The sequence below is a fragment of the Charadrius vociferus genome, unplaced genomic scaffold (assembly GCF_000708025.1).
Source record: "Charadrius vociferus isolate BGI_N301 unplaced genomic scaffold, ASM70802v2 scaffold190, whole genome shotgun sequence".
Classification (NCBI taxonomy): domain Eukaryota; kingdom Metazoa; phylum Chordata; class Aves; order Charadriiformes; family Charadriidae; genus Charadrius; species Charadrius vociferus.
The window spans coordinates 2,190,628-2,200,205 of record NW_009646608.1 but is presented as its reverse complement, the minus strand read 5'-3'; the positions used below and the strand labels follow the sequence as shown (position 1 = coordinate 2,200,205).

General features: G+C 37.9%; 1 protein-coding gene across 1 annotated transcript in view; it reads left to right on the top strand.

Moving 5' to 3' along the window:
- Window positions 1–6,032: 6,032 nt before the first annotated feature.
- Window positions 6,033–9,578, top strand: part of ASB7 (ankyrin repeat and SOCS box containing 7) — a 24,086-nt gene continuing 20,540 nt past the window's right edge. Inside the window, 1 exon segment of the mRNA XM_009886992.1 lies at window positions 6,033–6,129. The gene's annotated coding sequence lies outside the window, so the exon portion shown is untranslated.

Here is a 9,578-nt window from a genome sequence, read left to right as displayed (position 1 = left end):
GGGGGGCGGTGTGTGTGTGTGTCTGTGTGCGCTTGACGGCTCCTGAAGCACGAACTCCTGCAAGGGAGTGATTTTGATTTCCCAGCAGCTCCGCTTTCTGGGTTACTTCCTGTCCCCTTCTTCGGTACTTATCTTTGACTTCAGTGCCCCGGAGGAGCGGGAGTGACAGGGCAGCGGTCCTGCCCCTCCCCAGCTCCCCGGTATCCCGAGAGAGTGCACTGCTTTTTCCCCCGTAAGATCCCGATTTAGGTAAATAACCCTTTCCTTCCTCATTTTTTTTTGTTTTGTTTTGTTTTGAAGCTTCTTTCCCATTTCGACCTGCTGTTGCTTTGGGATTAACCATTTTTGTTCTCCGTTTCACTCTTTTATAACATTGCGTGGCTCAGTTCTGCTTTTATTTTATTTTTATTTTTTTTTTAGGTTTAAGCTGCCTTAAAGGAGAATTAAAAATTGTGACTCCAAAGAACAAAGTGAGACAGAAGAGAGAAAACAGCACTCAAAAAAGCCCCAGAAAGGTGATAATTCACGTAGACTCTCAGAATCGTCCTAGACACATGGTTTGGATGGGATTGGGGCCTCTTGTTGTATTTTTGATGGATTTGAATAGGTAGCATTAGATTTCTTTGTTCCCTTAAAGCCTACTTGTCATTGAGCTTTAAAAGTTTGAAAGCTCTGAAGCCCATTTCAAGCATGGTTCCTCCTCTTGTGACAATTCGTCATTTTCTCAGTTTAACCTGCAAATGTTGTTTGGATTAGGAATTGCTACTTCATGTTTTTTTGTGTTTCCTCATCTCGGGAATGTCACTTAAAATTACTTCACTCCCAGTAGTTAAAAGGGCCTTTTCTGAAAGCCTTTTCACAATTTTATGGGTGCAACACTGGATTGGTTTCTGCTCTGATTCTAAAATGTATGTTTGAATAGGTCATGGTAATTGTGTTATGTTGGATTAGTTGTATCTAACCTTTGCATGGGTTTTTGTATTGTAACGGAGCTGCAAAAATTGAAATTTATTTAATTAGATGGTGTTTGTTTACAAGTACTTACTTTTTTGGGTTTAGATCACAGAGGGATCACCTAATGCTGTTAGGTGCTTAAGGGAAAAAATGAAAGGTGCCATCAAAAATTGAATCCTGCTGGTAGGAGGAACGTTTGGTTTCGGGGGAGAGCAGTTCATAGGGAGAATTGCTTGTTTTACGTGGTAAGATGAAGAGATGCGTTCTAGAAGGAGAGAGAGTGGGGGGTGAATGATGTCAGTCAGCCTTTTTCTGCATCCTACTGTTTGTGTGTTCCAAATAATGGAAAGAATGGAGTTTCTGCGCGTTCTTTTAATGCAAAGTCTGTCTCAAGTCCGTTCTAATCTGTTTCAAATGTAGATGAGTTTGTGTTATTTTGGCAAATATATCCTCTATATAGGTCCCTCTGGTCTTTGTCGTGTTATCAGAGATGTCATTGGCTGTACCAGAATGTTTTTTATTGTCAGCAATAAATTATTTTTTAGCTTTAGTTGCAGATGAAAGAGCAGTACATGTTGCCAACAATCTTGGTCAAGGCTGGACCATTTTTCTAATATAGGCATCTTAGGCATATGATAAAAAGTAGCTGTTACACATCAAAGATTAAATAGAAAATCCTCCAGTAACACAAGTGCAACTAATTCTGAGATGCATTTTGAAAGTACAGGGAAGAAATATTCCATGTTATTTTGGTAGCATACTGCAAAACCATGAGTAATAGTGGAACATGTGGATATGCCCAGTGTGATTGCAGGAGGGAATTTTATGCTAATAGGTGAGACAGATGTGCATTAGTACAAACTTACCAGTACAGTTATGACACACCTGTTTCATCTGAAGTTGGTTTATTACAACACCCTCTTTTACAACCCATCCGGTGCATCTAACGTCAGGGCTTGCATTAATGTAGCTACTCCAACAGGACACCTCTTGGTGCCAATAAGTCTTAAGATCTTTGGGATTTATTAATGGAAGGAAATGTAGGTTTCTGTTTGATTTGTGAAGCTCCTTCCTGATGTGAAATGCCAGTGCAGCAAAGTTTGATTCAGATGCAGAGACTGGAATTGAGTTCACAGGAATCGGGGAATTAGCTTCTGGCAGAAATTTGCACATGGTCAGAACAAGAAAGAGAGATAAATGATATGCTGAAGTCCTGCTCTTGATCTCTGGAAGACATGCAGCATATTGCAAGTATAGCTAGCCCCTTAGATAAAGTTTTGTGTCCTTTTTTTTTTTTTAATCTTCAGGCTATATGCTCATTTTGATGTTGATTTTGTTGGTTTTTTTTTTTTTGCCTTGTTGTGAATTCTAAACTCTTAAAGGAGATGCGCTGTCTGAGAGGTTGTTTTCCATTGTTCCAGCGCTTGCTTACAGAATGATACTATCGCAGTGAAAAACTTGCTTTATCCACTGAAGTCATCCAATGAATTTTGTCCACTTGGGTTCTTTTAGGCCATATTAAAAAAATAATGCAGAGCAAATACAAGTCTTCCACAGATTGTTGAATGAATTAAACTCTGTAAGCGGCACTCATTTTGTTCATCAGCTGTGCTACGAGTATTAGGACTGAAGTAACTGCTTTAATGTGGTTTGAACTAGCCATTGCTTTCTGCGTCTGTCATTCTATGAAATGTTGGTGTTTGGATTCTTTCGTGATAGCAAGTCATGTTAAAATACATAAATCTTATACAGTAACACTTGCTACGAATTCTTACTTACTTTTAAGGCTAAGCTTTCATCTGACTTTACCTGTTTAAAACTTAGAAACAGCAGCACTGTAAGTTAAAAGAGAGATTGTATTTTATGCTTGGGATGAGAGGATCTCCAAGCATGCTGCAGAGCACAAGCTCCCTGCGGTTTGTCGACACATATCTTCAGGGAGGAGAGTTGTGGCTGTGCGGACCTGATGCAGCATTCTCTACTGAAAGAGATCTTCAGCACTAGCATTGAGGTCCTCGATTTGGAAGGATTTGTGTTATTTTCTTCACTGGACTCTGCTTGTGCTTAAGGTTGCCAATGTATTGGTGGGAATTTTGAGGATGGCTAATAGCTGATGTGTTACCAGTGTTTTCTAAAGATGATGCTCTCCAGTTTGAGCTGGGTGATGTCACTAATTCTCCATCAGGCCCAAAAGTCAGACCTCGCAATCTCTCCATGAAATGGATAATAGTTGGTAAAATGATACCTTTGTACTTCAGTTTCAGCCACCTGCAAAATGTGACAACACAACAGCTGCTTATTAGTGTATAACACCACCAGTCAGCATCATACAGTGTTATAAACACTTGAAGTTGATGGAAGACTTTTAGATTAACTCTTTTAGTTATTTTGAATTTAGTACGTCCAAGCTACGAGATGGTATTAGAGAAACTCTGATGAGAAATGTGTAACTTTCAATGACCGCTTAGGAAGAGTGAAGGCTTCTTTCCTTTGAAGTAGCAATTCCTCTGTGATGCTTTGGATTCGTGCCCTGTTAACTCAGTGCTTTCAGACCCAGCAATTCACGTGTGTTGCTTGGCGATTTTCATCTCAGCCACTTGGATACCTCGCTTGATGTCTGTCTGGGAGGTAGCATAGAACATCTAGCAGAAAATACGTTCAGGATTATAAAGCTCTGTGAAATTTTAATATTTCACATGTTATTTGCAAACTTTACGGTTGTGGTATGAGAACACAAATAATAAAATGATTGTTTGCCTTACAGTCTTGTCTGAAGAGCTCCTGAAATAGGAAGCTGAGCGATATATGAAGATGATAGTTGCATTTAGTTTCTTTGTCAAACACATATTGACCGTTTTTAAAATGCCATTTGAGTGAGAACACAGTTAGCTTGTTCGAGTTTTGAAATGGGTGGGAGAAGTGGGTTGTGAGAGTAATGAATGCTAATGTGATTATCCTTATTCTCCACAGGGCGTGCTTTTTTTTTTTTTTATTTGATTTAACTGCCTTGGAATACTTCAACCACAGACAGCTAAGATCTACACTGATTATGTCTATGCTAGGTATTAAATGCCGTGTGTAGTGGTACACTTTCCTTGTTGTATATAGTTAGGCTAATATCAGTAAATTATGGTCCTTATTCTGCTCTTGGATGTGTAATCTTACAGTTTAGGGATCAGGTCTATCTGTTAGCTCATCTGAATGAGCAAAATACAGTGTTATAAGGTCTTGCTTTTAGTACCAACATTGAACTTTCTTTAAAGTAAGTATATACATATGTTGGAATTAATTTTCCACATGATGTTTGCAATGACTTTAATGAAGTGACACATTGATGTAGAGAAGTCTCAGATCTCTTTGACAACATGAAACGTTATCAATAGATAATGAAGATGCTTCTCTTATTTTTTTATTTAGTGTGCTACTTCTACTACAATTATTAGTATTTTAAGCAAACTTTCTTAAGTCATTGAGTAAGTGAGCTTTACTTTCACTAAATATGACTTCTTTTTATTAAAGTTACAGATCTTACTCTTGCCATATGCAGCTAATTTTCCTTTTGGGGGGAAAAAAGCTTGTTACTTTTTTAGTGGAGCAATCTGTTACCTTGTCTGTAGTCTGTGAAGTCAGTGCAATTCTAATTTGCATCAGCTAATAAAAAATGTGTGGGTTTTAAAGTGAAAATCATGCAAAAATAATAAAAAAAAAAAAAAGGTGAACTAACGACTGATCATCTATGCAAAAAAACAAGGCTAGAAATGTGATCAAATTAGGTCATGGCAGTGCAATTTTGTGCAGGGCTGTGAGCATATCTGCAGACCTTGTATGTTTTATCTTGGGAAGCAAAGCTCTTGGAAAATGTGCATAAGAGGGATGAAAGAGCTTTTTTCATCCTCCTCAGCTATCGTGAGGAAAGCAACATTTTATGTTGCATTAAGTGACAGAAATTTTAACTCGAGCTAAAAGCCGCACCGTTCATATAATTGTTCTGGTGCAACACATTTGCAGAAGAAACAAGTCACTGTTGGTTTTGTGTCATCTGCTATAGAACGAAGTAATTAATGCTTTTATTATTTATTGTGTTATTGCAGTGCTCACACATGGTAAGGGGTCCTGTCGCAAGAAGTTTGCAGCCAAAGTGAACGAAAGGTCAGAGGCACAGAGGTGCACAAAGAATTAATGAAATAGCATTGATTAGTCAGAAATGGTCAAACGGTGGGACTGATCCTGTTCACTGCAGATGACAAGGAAGGAGAATAAGGAGGACTAGTCTGAAGAGGACAACTGAATAGGGCTTGTAACTGGAGTTCAGTAAACTCTGATACTAAAAGGACAGTTTTTATATATGAAGGAAAGAGGGAAGGTTTTTGAGGTGGTGGGATTGCTTGTATTGTGAAGGTTTCTTTACCTGTTTGTGCAATGCAGAGTGTGTGTTAGCCTCATGTGTTGTGTGAGGGAGAGACAACTGGTGGCACCAGAAGTCCAGTTGAAGGACTGAGAAGTCAGTGCTCTATGTTGTCGGGTTTTATTATGTAGATAGGGAATAAATGAGATGAAGATTAAAAAAAAAAAACAAACCCACAAACCAAAAACTACAAAAAACCACAAAACAAACAAAAAACAAAACCCCACAAAAATAGTTTGGGAGGAACTAAATGGAACCTGAAGGTTTTTCCTGGCATCTGACTCCCACAGGGAGATGTTGAGCAGTCAGGCAGAAATACCTACTGTAACCTTCGCATCCATTCTTGTTCCGTGGCAGGAGCAGATATGCATAGTCCTTAGAGAAGAGTTTAGCTTGTTTCTTCAAGGTTTACTCCGGAGAGGTTACGCATCTCTCATTTCTTGTTTTCCATAAAATATTCTCCATAGCCTTTTCTTCATCTGGCAGAAGAAAACTCTCTCCACCCCAACCTCTGGAGGACTGTCAGATAATGAAAAAAAACACACTTCAGGGCCTTTTCTGGCATAACTGCGTTAAAATGTAGCATTCTAGCCCAGGTACAAAGTAAAAGTAAGTAAACCTCTCACTTTTACTCTTTGCAACTAATAAGAATTTTTTATATTTTTTTTTTAAGGGGTAGCAGGTTTTGATACACATGGGCACACGTGATTATGAATAGTGAAGACAATGAAGAGTGGGACATCCATCAAAGAGTAACAACCACTTATAAGGTAATTCAGGAACACATTGAATTTACCCTGTTGTACTTGCAAAATCAATTAAGTAGTTGTTGTCGTCCTCCATTTTCATGGCAAGATACAGTCATTATAACCAAGAATGTAAAGGTAGATTTCCCCCCCGCCCTCTGCTTCCCTTCATTTTTTTTAACTTGCGTGTAGAAAGCCAATATATAGCAATCAAAATGCATACTCTGTTCTGAATGAGATTGATTACAGTTGCAAAACATTAAATATTAAATGCCAAATGGCTAATGACTTCCAGTAGTCTTCCCTTCCTTCTCCAAAGATTGATGCTGTAAATGGGGATTTGCAAACAGGAATTTTAAATGATCTGTAGAGCAGAAGTGAAAATGTTTTTGAAGCTGGTGTGTACCTAGCACTATCCTGAAACCTTTAATGTTACAGTTCAGTATTCTTGTAATTTGAATTTCATTGCTTGCCATAGGGGTGAGATAGAAGAGTAGATATTTACAGAAACTGCGCAAGTGATAAAAGGAGCTGCTTATGCCTGACTTTGTCTTCTGCTTTGTATGTTTTAGTACTTATGTACTTTAGTACTAGCTGATTTGAATAAGCTCTGCTAGTCACATGCAACATATGGGGCCAGTGCCAACTTTTTATAATGCTGCATTACAAATATACCCACCAGCTGAGAAGTGTGATATAAAGCGCTTTGCTTTTTCTTAACCAACTGTCTGCATAGATATTTGCAGGGGGGATACTGCTGTCCCCTTAAATGAAAAATCCTGTTTCTCTTCATCTGTTTAGGGATCCGATCTCTTTCTGTAGCACTTTGAGCAACTAGTTTCACCTTAATTTTTAGGATCACGTGAGATATTGCAAGTGTTAGTCCTTTATGAGAAGGGACTGTAAAAATGGCAGTAGAAAGTTTGTTTATATTAACTTTCGATCAGATATTCTCCGTTTGAGAGAAAAGTTTTCATATCTTGTTGTACACATTCAGAAAGTAGGGCTAAAGGGCGCACTTGATTTTTTTTTTTTAATTTTTTTTTTTTTTAAGGACCTTCCCCTGGCTTATAGTTATTATCAGTCACGTTCTACTGTGAGTTTTCCAAAGAAGGACCTTGTTTGTATAGTTGGAATTTCATTAACAGTACTATTAGTGGTGTGATCGAGAATGAAGTCAAGCTCACTGTCTTATAGGTGAGTGTGTTCCGAAGTGCTAATTGGAGTTTAGAAAAGAGCTTAGCAAAAGCTTATTAGAGTCAATAGAAATACTTCCATTGTCATCAGATTAACCAAGTTTGATTTTGGAATATGCTGCTAAAGCTGAACTATTGAGTTAGCAGTTGATGGTTTGTAAATCCCCTTTTCTTCCAGTGTCAGATAATGGAGTTCATACTATAAAACAAAACAAAGCCAGTACCTAAGCCGTGTATTACCTATTGAGCTAAAAGTCTTCTTTCATAACCCTGTGCTGAAATAGTGATTGCTGCCATACATGGTAAGTAGAAGCATTTATAAATGTCAAAGACAGGCATTTGCCGTGTGTAATTTCCATATTTGCAATGTAAGTAGGGTCATTGTAGCCACCTGTTAATTATGAGTTTATATCTCTCCAAGAAGCAGATAAATGACTTCTTTACATTGGGCACAACTAGGTTATAGAAGAGTGAATAGATAGCTATGCCTTTATCTGGAAAGATGGCAGTGAGTGATGTTTTCACTTTTCTCTTGTCTATGTGTATATCTGGATCACAGGAAAACAAGTGCCCAGTGGGATGTAGGGAGTTGATTGCAATGTCTTTTGAATGACCTATGAGTCATGAGGATCTGGAAAACATAAAAGAAGGTTTAGGTGATGATGTGGGTTGACATCCTAATAAAACAAGGTTGCTGTAAATTTTACGTTTTGCTTAAAATTAATTTTCGTCTCTAGAACTTTTCCATGTACTTTAACCTTGATTAACTTTACAGGAGTCTAAATACATTTTTCTCTCTCCTTTTTATCTTCTAGTTCTGTGTTAATATCCATTGCAATGTTTTTTTAATGTTTTCTGAGACTCCTATTGCTCAGCGTTGCCTTTCTAATACCCTGCTTTTATTCTCTTTCTTCTGATATTCCTTTCCATTCTAGGAATACATTCTATGGGGATATCATACACAATGTGTGTGAAAACGTAAACTCTTAATGGACTTGGTGTACTGTGGAAGAATCCCTAAATACCTGTATTTATTTTTTTTTTCTTTTCTCCAGCTGGGTAGCAAGTAGCACTGCAGATGAGTACTTTTCAAACAAAGCATGGAGTATAGTACTTCTTTCTTTCCAATGTATGCTTGTATCTAGGCTCTCTTACAGTGGCTATTTTAGCTAGCCTTGTGGCCCAACTCTGGTGTACTGTGTCAAGGTAATTATAAATTGAATTGTTCTGGTATATGTTCTCATGGTGTTTGACAGGGCTATACTAAGTGCACTTAGTTGTTTTCAGGTCTCATGTATTATCATCTTTGTGTTTGATTTTTGGAGTATAGAGGTTCTTTGAAGTCCTTATGTACTAATAAAGAAGTCCACAAGCCAAAATGCAGACAGTAGACTCTAATTTAAAAAGAAAAAAGGAAAGGAGAAAAAGGAAAATTAAGGTTTTCAGTTTGAACATGAATGTTGCTAATATTCATGTGCAGTAGGTCACAGGAAAAGATCATATTAGTAAGATGAAAATATTTTCATTGAAGCTGCTATATTTCTAGGAAAAAAAAGATTACCACAGTTCAGTTGCTCTAGCAATGCAGTGCTGTTTTGTGCAACAGTTTAGATCATCTCTTTAACCAGTATCTCTGGAGTTAGTGATACTAACCATGTTGTGATTTTTAAATGAATATTAGGTTCTGGAGATTTCCCGTTTTGCTTATTGCTCAGATGCTTTAATTGTGGATTGCTGTTTGATGCTGTCATTTCTGAAGAAAATGTTTACTATTTATAATGTGTAAGTGCCCTTTTCTTTTGCAGTTCAGTGATGTGAACCATGTACTATGATTTTGCTAGCAACAGTGAGATTGTTTGGGCTTTTTTATTCTAAGTATAAGAGGACTTTGCTCTGCATATAGAGAGTAAAACTTAGCATTGCTTTTCATTAGAATCATAGAATCATTTTGGTTGGAAGAGACTTTTAAGATCATTGAGTCCAACTGTTAACCTAACACTGCCAAGCCCACCACTAAACCATGTCCCTCAGCACTACCTCTACCCATCTTTTAAATACCTCCAGGGATGGCGATTCCACCACTTCCCTGGGCAGCCTGTTCCAATGCTTGATAACCCTTTCAGTGAAGATATTTTTCCACATATCCAATCTAAATCTCCCCTGGCACCATTTGAGGCCATTTCCTCTTCTCCTATCACCTGTTACTTGGGAGAAGAGACCGACCCCCACCTCACTACCCCCTCCTTTCAGGTAGTTGCAGAGAGCGATAAGGTCTCC